General features: G+C 44.7%; 1 protein-coding gene across 3 annotated transcripts in view; it reads left to right on the top strand.

Annotated features, from left to right (window-relative positions):
* The first annotated feature begins 1,052 nt into the window (after positions 1-1,052).
* The window catches only part of RADIL (Rap associating with DIL domain), a 52,121-nt gene continuing 42,168 nt past the window's right edge, over positions 1,053-11,005 (top strand). The window contains exon 1 of one of the 3 annotated variants that reach the window (XM_089476989.1): positions 1,053-1,176. The gene's annotated coding sequence lies outside the window, so the exon portion shown is untranslated. Of the gene's footprint in view, positions 1,177-5,160; positions 5,227-8,646; positions 8,727-11,005 lie in introns of those variants that run through there. The other 2 variants (XM_089476992.1, XM_089476991.1) reach the window with 2 other exon arrangements.

Below are 11,005 nucleotides of genomic sequence, written 5' to 3' on the forward strand. Positions count from 1 at the left end.
TTAACCGTCTCCTGTCCAGGACAAACATACCCAGCTCCCTAAGGCGTTCCTCATAGGGCATGGTTTCCAGACCCTTCGCCATTTGGGTCCTCTTCCTCTGGACATACTCCAGCTTCTGAACATCCTTCTTGAATGGCGCTGCCCAGATCTGGACACAGCATTCCAGGTGAGGCCTGACCAAAGCAGAAGAAAGTGGCACTTTACACAGTCGCCAAAAAGATATAGCGGGGAAAACTGCCGACGGCATACAATCTACAACCAAAAAGCCATAAAATGATACAATCACGACTTAGCATTAAAATAACTCTAAAACAGTAGGCTATAAAAACAGTACACACGAATACATACTTTTCTAATGGTCAAAGTCAAGCTATAAGCGGAAGAGTTTCCCGAAACACTTCCTGAAATTAAACACTTTCCTAAACACTTCCGGAAGTTAAAAAGCAACGCGATTTTGCCGCTTTTTGCACGGATTAATGTCGGACGAATGCTGGGTTAATGTTGGGTTAATTTTGCATGGGTTAATGTCGGGTTAATGTCGGGTTAATTTTGCACAGGCTAATGTCAGGTTAATGTCAGGTTAGTGTCGGATTAATTTTGCATGGGTTAATGTTGGGTTAATGCCAAAGTCGTGCGACGTCATCTGAAAACATTCCCGATCTTGCGAGATATTCACAGATTTAAACCCCATTTATCCACGGGATTTGGGCGCTTCCCTCCTGGGTGACAAAGTCCTGGGATATAAATAAATAAATATAAATAATAATAATAATAATAATAATAAGTCGCCTTGACTTCGATGGTGGGTTCCTGCATGGCACGGATGCGCGTGGACTGGATGACCCTTGTGGGTCTCTTCTCTGATTCTACAAATCCCACCATTCCCTAGCACTGAGCCAGGGCAGTTAAAAGCGGTGTCAACCTGGGTTATCTCTGCAGTGTGTGAAGGCAAGCCATCAGCAAAGGCGCTGTACCTCTCCTGGGCCACCAGGCGGCGCCCTGGAGTGGCTTGTCTGCCTCCTCCGCTGCTGACTGTCAGAGAAGAAGAAGGAGCCTCTCTCTTTCTGCCCAGCGCAGCAGCAGTAGACTGGGCTTCTTCTTGCCCCGGAGCTGCCTGGCTTCCAAAGGCAAAGGGAGGATCATGCCCCCGGTGGATCGGGCCCCCCCAAGGCCAAGGTAAGTGCAGGAGCAGAGCAAAGTTGTTCCCCTTTGCAACCCAGGCTTGCAATCCTCTTTCCAACTGGGAGGGGAGGACTGCTTTGCTGGGAGACCATTTGGCGAGGGAAAGGTATCTTGCTGTTTGCTGTTGTGTTTGTGTTGTTGTGTGTTTTTTAAAAAAGGTGGGCATTGAGGACTGGACTGAGCCTTCCTTCCCCTCCCTCTGTTTGCCTGGTGGGAGCAATGGGTGCAATGGCTCTCTCTCTCTCTCTCTCTCTCTCTCTCTCTTGTCCTGTCCTGTCCTGTTCTGTTCTATCTAATCTATCTAATCTATTTTGGGACTCTGGGTCTGTGCCACTCTTGTGCCCCTCAAACTGGGAATACTTTCCCCTGACAATGCATCATAGGTCTGTCAACACTACATACCACACATGCAGGTGGGTCCCATGTTGTTGTTGTTATTGTTGTTGTGTTGTTGTGTGTTTTTAAGAAGGGTGGGTATTGAGTACTGGACTGAGCCTTTCCTGCTGTCCCTCTATTTGCCTGGTGGGAGCAATGGGTGCAATATCTATCTATCTATCTAGAGACTCTGCCTGTGCCACTCTGTGCCCCTCAAACTGGGCATATTTGGCCCCTGACAATGCATCACAGGTCTTCTTCTTGTTGTGTGTTTTTAAAAAGGGTGGGCATTGAGTACTGGACTGAGCCTTTCCTCCTCTCCCCTCTGTTTGCCTGGTGAGAGCAATGAATGCAATATATATGTATGCATATATATGTATGTGTGTGTATATTTGTGTATACTGTACTGTATATATAAGTCTAGCAATGTTAGTCAAAAAATTGACCCCAAAAAAGCTGGGTTGACTTATCAATGGGGCAATGTAAGTACTGTACTTTAACTCATAGGTCAATATACGTACTGTACTTTAACTCTCTCCCTCTCTCTCTCTATATATATATATATGAGGCATCCCCTTTCTCTGAATAAAAGGGCTTAGTCCATCCTGGGAGCACCAAAAAGAAGCATAGATCCCCTCTACTTCTCTCATCCATCCAGCCTTTAGGATGGGCACAAACAGTTATGCCTGCCAGAATTTTCTAAGTTCTTTGGGATCATTTTCCTTTGCATCATCTTTTACATTCTTTGTTCCATGCCCCTAAGTTTTACCCTCGACTTATCCATGGGTCATATCAAATCCATAATTTTGGCCCCAAGCCTGCCTTTGACTTATACATGAGGCCGATGTATAGTCGAGTATATACGGTATATATCAACATAACTTTACTTATATAATAATAATAATGGCAGTTAAAGCAAATGCGCCGTGCCGTAATTGCGTAGCATGAAAGAGCCCCTGGCTGTTCCTCGTAAACTCTTTCATACCAATATTGGGGAGAATACTTATAAATGTCACCCAACCTGTCCTGCACCCCTAAGCCAGTGTGCTCCCCTCAGATGTGTTGGAAGACACATTCCTAGTACTAACATGGAAGGGTGCGCCGTCTCGTCCTGTGCCTCAGGCAACAAAATGTCTTGGGGTGGCTGCGAATACTAATTTGAGTTTCATATAGTCAGCTTCCTTAGGCCTATTCCATTTTGATTTGATGCACATAGTTGACACAAATTATAGGATTGTGTGACAGGGGTGTAATAAATGCGTCTGGTAATACTTGTGTGTATAATCCATTGGGTGACTTTGGCTAAGTCACACTCTCTCAGCCTCGGAGGCAGTGGCAAACCCCCTCTGAAGAAACATGCCAAGAACACTCTCCGATAGGGTTGCCTTAGGGTCGCCATAAGTCAAAAATGACTTGGAGGCACACAACAACAATAAATGAATGGCCTTAGTGAGGATCTGTGATTTTGGAGACCAGAATTTGAACCCATGCTTGGCCATGGGAACCCATGGTTCATCTGTGGGAAGTCACACTCTCTCTGCCTCAAAGGAAGGCAATGGTACACATTTCCTCTGAATAAATCTCACCAAGGAAACCCTATTATAAGGCCTTAGGGTCTCTGTAAGTCAGAAACACTTTCAAGGCACACAACAACAACAACAACAACAACAACAACACCAGTTAAGCAGAACCTAAGATTCTTTGGTGTGTTTGTCATGATACCAATCTGTTGTTATAGTTTTATCAGCAAAGAAACCTGAAGGCACACAACAACAAACTAAACAAATAGGCCCTAAAAGGCAGTGTGTATTGTGAGCGCATGGGGCCTAAATATCCAAAAGGCACTAGATCCAGTCTGATCTTGGAATCTAAGCAAAACCAGCCTTGGTTAGCACTTAGATGGGAGACCGGCAATGAATAGCAGGTGCTGTAGGCTCTATTTCAGAGGAAGGAATTGGCAAAACCACCTCTGAGTCTTCCTTGCCTAGGAAAATCCTATGATGGGGCTGCCATAAATTGGCAGGCGACTTGAAGGCACACATTTAAACATATGGAAAGGGGAATGGTTGTGTGAATCCACACAGTATTGCAACACAGATACAGTGGGTCCTTGGTATCTACTGGGGTTTAGTTCCAGGATCCCCCTGGATACTGAAATCCATGGATGCATAAATCCCATTCAATACAACAGCATAGTAAAATGGCATCCCTTACATAAAATGTCAAAATCAAGTGGTAGAATTCAAAGATAGAGCCGTGTTAGTCTGTACAATCAATATGTAGAGAGATCTTGTAGCATCTTTGCTCCAAGGTGCTGCAAGATCCCCTTACATATTGGCAAAGTCAAGATTCGCTTTTAAGAATTTAGGTATATTGTTTTCATATTTTTCAAGCCGTGGATGGTTGAATCCTTGGATAAAATACCAGGTGGATACGGAGGGTCGACTATACAGAGAAGCATATGGGTGCATATATATCTCACTTGACCTGTGTGAGGAGAGGCATTTTAAACAGGACCAGCAAGTCTAGAGATGCTGAAACCAACTGGCAGATATGAGAATATGTGAGCATGAGACCGACTGGCAGATATGAGAATATATGAGAGCGGTGATACATAAACTGCCTGGCCTCGGGGCATGCATTGAGTCAGGTTGACTCCAGCAGGTTGGCACCAAGACAAGACTGACAGCCCAGACCTGTGATAAATTGACAGAAAGAGCCTCCATGGAGATGATGCTGAGATGTTTCGAACTCAGGGCTAAACGAGGAAAGCAGAGACTGATTAAAGACAATGGACACCACATACTCTGTGTCTATGTGGTGTGTGCATTTAGGTCGTTTCCAACTTACAGCAACCCTAAGCAGGGACGTAGCCAAGGGGGGGGGCTTCTTAGGGTCTGGACCCCCCCTTCCATTAGAAAAATGAATGGTGTGTGCTGCTGTGCCACTGCACCCAAGCCCCATTATAATGGTGGCACTTAGTCTGGACCCCCCCCCCCCTTCCTAAAATCCTAGCTACGTCCCTGCCCTAAGGCAAGCTTGTGTGCCTCCAAGTTGTTTTTGACGTATGGCAACCCTAAGGTGAACCTATCAAGGGGTTTTCTTGGCAAGGTTTGTTCAGAGGAGGTCTGCCATTGCCGTCCCCTAAGGCTGAGAGAGTATGACTTGCTCAAGGATACCCTGAGCATAGTCTAATGTCCAAAATATCACTTTGAGGGGTGAAAAAACTCCTAATTTTGGATGGAAATGAAACAGAAATGGATATGAGATCACTTTTGGGTTGCAAGAGATAGATCATAGAGCCTGCCAGGGGCGAAAACCAGCACCCAGCTGGCACCGAATTATTTCTCCTCTCCCAGCACCCATCGCTCCTTTCTCCCTGTAGTAAATCTCAGAGCAGTGTCAGGTACTTAGCTGCAGAGGGACTTGCTGTTTCCCAAGCTCTGCCTGATCTGCTAATTACCACAAAGACATCATTGCTATAATAAAACCATCATTAGGCGGCCTATAGAGACGCCGGCGTTTGGGAAGAGATGGAACGGCAAGCAAATGCCACGCACCAGATTGTTTGTTTTGCTGGGTGTCTTCTGGGATCGACTCTGCCTAGTTACTCTGCTGCAGTTTTGCGCCGGGGCTGGAGAAGCATTTAACATTCCCGAGCAGTGGCTGGTATGAATTTTTTAAGGAGCCCATTTCATATTTCAGGCGTCTAACCTGTATGGTAAAATAATATCTTTTCACATTCCTAGGTGCCTAGAATGGGTTTATGGCTGAGCTGGGAATCGAACCCCAGTCTCCAGAGTCCATCTATCAATATGTGATGAGGTCTACTATCTGTATTCTAAATTCTAGCATATGGGAGAAACATTGGCCCTTTGGACGGTTTGGACAACACCTCCCAGCGCTCTGTGCTTTAGATCACTCAAGTTGGGGTTGATGGGAGATGTAGGCTAAGACATCTACAGGGGCAAAGAGTTTCCGCATCTCTTCTAAGAGAATGCTCTAACTCAGTTTTAAAATTTGACATCACCTGTTCTTATTATTTCTGCCCCACTCATACCAATGAGACAACTAGGGCTGCATCCGCACTGCAGAGATAATCCAGTTTGACACCACTTGGACTGCCAGGTCTGAATGCTTTGGGATTCTGGGAATTGCAGTTTGTTGTGGCACCGGAGCTCTCTGACAGAGAAGGCGAAAAGCCTCACAAAACTAGAAATCCGTCGCATCGAGCCATGGCACTTAAAATGGCGTCAAACTGGACTATTTCTGCAGAACTAAAACTTCAGTTATTTGTTCTGTCCATTTAAACCAGTGATTCCCAAACTTTAGTCCTCCAGGTGTTGGGACTTCATCTCCCAGGAGCTCCAGCCAGCCAAGAATTCTGGGTGCTAAAGGCCAAAACATCTGGAGGACCAACGTTTGGGAACCCCAGGTTTAAACTGTGTGTTTCTATCTAATGGAAACCAAATCTCATTCAAATATTCCGAGTAGCAAGGGCTGTCAATTGACGATTCCTTCTTCGGATGTCCTTGTCGTTGAATTAACTGCTCATTTAATGTGTTTGGCACTGAGTGCCCAGTTGGCGGCTAAACAGCAGCAATCCGTGAAAATAGACCCAAGGAATTTCCATCTGAGCTCTCATTGCAAAACCAGCTGATGACTTGCAGCCCTTCACTTTCCATTTGCACCACCCAAGGCTCCAAATTGCAGCAGCTGGCAGGAAGCTCATCATGTTGTCTCTTTACAGCCAAAGCTTTTCCATCCTATAATGTTTCACATTTTTCCAATCCTATATGATGACCGAAGGAAAGACCTGCGGTGGTGGAGCAATTCTTGGTGTCTACCACATTAAGTCACCCTGCTGTGAAATGTATGCAGGAGTGACCAAATGTCCTCCTTTTCCTGGTGGAAAAAATGGAGGTGACAATTTTAATTGTTTTTGAGACACATAGGGAAAGGCGGGGGGAGAAATCCATTTAAAGACAACCCTCCTTTCACCTTATTTATGAAAACAATTGAAGGGGAAAAGTGGAATTAACCCCCCATGCTGTGATTTAAATGACAAAATAGTGCTAGCTCCCGGTTTATGCCTGCCTTTCAATGTTTCGCAGATGAAAAGTGGGACATGTGCAGCTAAGCAACATCACAATGTGGTTAAGATGGTAAAAGATATTAATAAGGAAGAACGCACAAGCTGGGAGAGGTTGCAGCGGTTTGCTTTTGCTGGAGCCGACTGGGAAGGACAAGATTGTGTCCCTTCGTCTCCTCTCCCTCCTGCCGAGTTAACTACTTTTGTACCTTGAAACTACTTTTGCACCTTGAAACTACTTTTGCAGCACTGGAAGTAGACCGAAGACAGACATGGAAAGTGGGAGGAGGTGAGAGTAACTGGGACATTTTAAAAGCAACTGAGAAAGTGGGAAGGTAGAGAGGATTAATCAAGACTGGGAAAGTTGGAGAGCATGAGTTTGTGTTTTTGTATACCTTCAGCACCAGATTAAATCCTGGGTGGTTAGCAATAGAAATGCACCTACAGATATTGGAATGGAAACAATAAAGCAAGGGACTTGGCAACAAGAAAGGAAGGAAGCATAAATAAATCAAAGCGCAAACAAGGAACTTCAAGTTGATTTAAAAGGGTGGCAATGGTCTTATGTGAGTGTCAATATTTGCTTGCTTTGGCATCCTTTCCTCACCTGTGTAACCTGGACCATGTGGTCCCAAGATATATACATATAGTCATATATATATATATAACAAAGCAAAGATAACATATATGTATGTTTCCAGAAAATTTCCCAGGTCTCCTTTTTTTCTGGAGGACTCACATCCCTGACAGACGCATACCGAGAGAAGAGATGTGTGCGAGAGATTAGAACCAAGGCAAAGCCAGCCAGGATCTAAATATAGAAAGCCTGTATTTAATTTGATACCATTAAAACGAATCTGGTGCAGTTGAAATATTGGATCCTAGGGATCATCCATCACCACACTGCCGTTACACCAGGAATAGGCAGTCTGTGGCTGTTGGACAGCTACACCCATCATCCTCCACCATTGGCTGATGGCTGGGGCAGATGGGCATTGCAGTCCAACAGTCTAACTGCTTTATCCTTACTGGATAAAATACTGGAAGCGGACAGATTGGTGCATCTCCACTTTAGAAATAATGCAGTTTGACACCACTTTAACCTGGGATTTGTACTTTTGTGAGGTACCGGCATGCTTTCGCAGAGAAGGTTAAAGACTCTGTGAAACTATTAATCCCAGGCGTCCATAGGATGGAGCTACAGCATATAAAACGATGTCAGACTACATTACAGTTGGCCCTCTGTATCCACGGATTTCTTATTCACATATTCAAGCATCCACACCATTTTGCTATGCCATTCTGTTTAATGGGACTTGAGCATCCATGGATTTTGATATCCATGGGGGGGGGGGGGGGGTCCTGGTACTCAACCTCAATAGATACCAAGGGCTTACTGTATTTCTACAGTGTAGATGCACCTACAGTCCGCTATTTGTCTGTGTATTTGTGTGTGAGATGGAGGGGAGAGGGATTTCTTGCATCAGACAAGTAAAAAAGATTAAAAGAGACTTAAAGAAATAGAAGGAAGAGGCCTGGATTCTCTGGGGTATCTCAGTGCGAATGTGAGAGTGTGACGTCCTCCATGCAGTGATGACCTTATTACCCTTCTTTCCTGTAAAATAGGCTTTTTGTGTGAACAGCAGAATGGGTCAGGGTAAAGAGACAGGTATGTATGTATGTATGTATGTATATGTATATGTATATGTATGTTTGTATGCCATGGGATGGGAGCCAGTGAGAGTCTATATATATGGATGACGTCCCATTCCAGCTTTTGGAATGGCAAGCCTTTTGGGTCCTTCTTTCTAGGTTAGAAGGTGACCTTGTCGCTTAGTCTGTACTTCAGGGAGCTGGGTTTGGAGCTTTTCCAGCCTCGAGGTAAGAAAGAAAGCTCTTTCTAATAGCATTAGAGCTGGAGGAGGTCTCTTCCCTGATGCCCTGACGCAGGAGATGCGGAGTCCTTCCAACGGCGGGTAGGGCGATGTCCGGAGATGTCTGCCTTGGCCGTTCCCATCCGAGATACAGAGATAGCAACATTGAACAACCTTGCAGGGTTGTTGTAAAAAAATTATTGGTGAGATCCCGTTCCCTTCCTCTTGAATGTGTCTTGTGTTTTTTCCTCTTTCATTTACAGCTTGTGTTATCTAGCTATCCATATGTATGTGTCCTGTAGCTCCCAGCAAGTTACCAGACCTCATGAAAGCTGCCCATTCATTCAGTTTGCTCAGTCCTATAGTATGAACTGGTTCTATGCTTGCCATTAACAGTGCTCTTATTTTTCTGCATTAGGTGTCGGAGAGTAATGGCCTAGCATCCGTCCAGTTGAAGAAATAAAAAAGGGTAGATGCTATAGGAGGCCGATAATTGCTGTTTCTTTCCTAACTAGCTCGGTAATATTCTCCTTGGCTGGGTCAAGCATTCCTAGCATAGGAAACTAATCTCACGCAAGTCCCAGATGGCTTGCACACTGTACATCGATTCATAAAACGGTCCAGAAATGCCGATCCCACCCCTCCGTCCTTGGCTCCGAAAGAGTCGCAGAAAACGCTGCTTGTACGTTTGCATGCCAGGTCTCTCTGTCTGGCGCGCAGGGCTTGCTCTTCCAAAGCGTCGCCGGGAATGAGAGATTCTGGGCTGCTCTAAGAAAATAAAAATACGGCCCCGTTCCAAAAAAATACAGTACAAATGGCTAGCCTTGAAAACAGTACAGAATCTGCAGCCAGTTTAGAAAGTGATGTTCTGGCTCAGATTATGTTTGTTAAGGGGATTCTGGGAGCTGTAGTCCAAAATTAGAACTTTTGCTGCCCATGGGTAGACAACAATGCATATAATAACAATTCCACTCTATGATGAAGTTTTCAGCATTGCAGAGGGTGAGATGCAGAAAACGGTTCACTCTCAGAGCTCTTCTGTCTCTTGTGTTCTCACCTCCTCCGTCGCTTTGCTTGCCTCTTTTCCTTCAGTGTCCAAGGGGTGCTTCTAAATTTTCACCTGATGTTATAGGTTTTACTACTATGCTGGAAATTTGGGGACTGAAGGAGAGTTTTTATTGAAGGGGTTAATGCTCTCATTTGGCCCACTCCCACAACCACGACTATTCTGATCCTGAGACAGCTGTAATGCCAGCTTGCAATTCAACACTGCTGACATCCAGTGACTTGAAACCTGAGTACCTGAGGGATCAGCTCCTGTTCTTCCCTTCAACCACAACCTTGAGGCTCACAACTGGCAAAGGATGCTGCACTTGTTGTTTCACTTGCAATAGAGGCTAAGGTGGCCATGAAACAAGATAGGCTTCTGTTGTGGTGGCAACCTGTCTGTGGAACTCCCTCCCACAGGATAGTAGTTAGTCATTCACATTGAGAAAACAAAATGTATGGTTGTTTTTCAAGCTTTGGGACGGTAATGTAGGCCTCATTCCCACTTACAAATAAACTGATGTGCGATCCGAATTGATGGATTGATTTGACGTTGGAGCATGGTTCACACTATATTTGCCCTGATTGCATTTTCTTACTGCAAAATAAAATAAAATAACCCACTTGTGGTTCACATTGACAAATGAATCGATTCAAAATGGACCTGATCCAGCCGATCAAAGGGCAAATTTAAATCGATTGCGATCCGCATCTGGTTCACACTTGCGCAGAATCGATTTATCCAAAAAGACATGAAAAAAATCAGTGTAAAAAAACTTGGGTTAAATGGGTCTAGTGCATGGTCCCCATCTCCGAATCGCTTCAGCGAATCCCTTCAAGTGGGAACCAGGGTCATTTGAATTGGTTCAAACTGATTTGCGACCCGGTTTAAAAGGTAGCAATTGTAGTAAGCTGAGCAGAAAGGGAGAGGAGAAGAGAGAAGCCAGGACATTTTAAAAGCAGGTGGGAAAGTGGGACAGCAGAGGAATAACTGGGCAGTTGGAGGGTAGGAGGTACAAATGCACCATTGCAAGTCAAAGTTTGCAAATTGAACTTTTGCATCATTTTTCAGTGCTTTTTTCAGAAGCAGCTGACGTATTCATCAACCAGTTCTGATGTATGAGAAATCATGGGATTTATCACACATATGGGGCAGAAGAAAGCGTGGGAGAGAGAAGTGATTATAAGATGGCAAACAAGCTACCTTGCTCTCGAATTTAAAAGTCAGCCAGCAAAACCATGGCCTATGCACACCACCTTCCCCCAAATTTTTCCTGTTTCCTTTCCTTTGGAAGGCTTTCGAGTCTCCTTTTGAATTTGTCTCAGCAACCGCAAGGCCTAGAAACGGGTGGGTCTCTTTTTGTAAAAATAGAAGCGGAGATTTCTTTTTTTCTCCCCAAAAAGAGGGGGGTAATTGTATGTTGCTGCAAGCTGT

Source organism: Sceloporus occidentalis, unplaced genomic scaffold (assembly GCF_023333645.1).
Source record: "Sceloporus occidentalis isolate IW3139 unplaced genomic scaffold, rSceOcc1.0.p SCAF_10, whole genome shotgun sequence".
NCBI classification, from domain to species: Eukaryota; Metazoa; Chordata; class Lepidosauria; order Squamata; family Phrynosomatidae; genus Sceloporus; species Sceloporus occidentalis.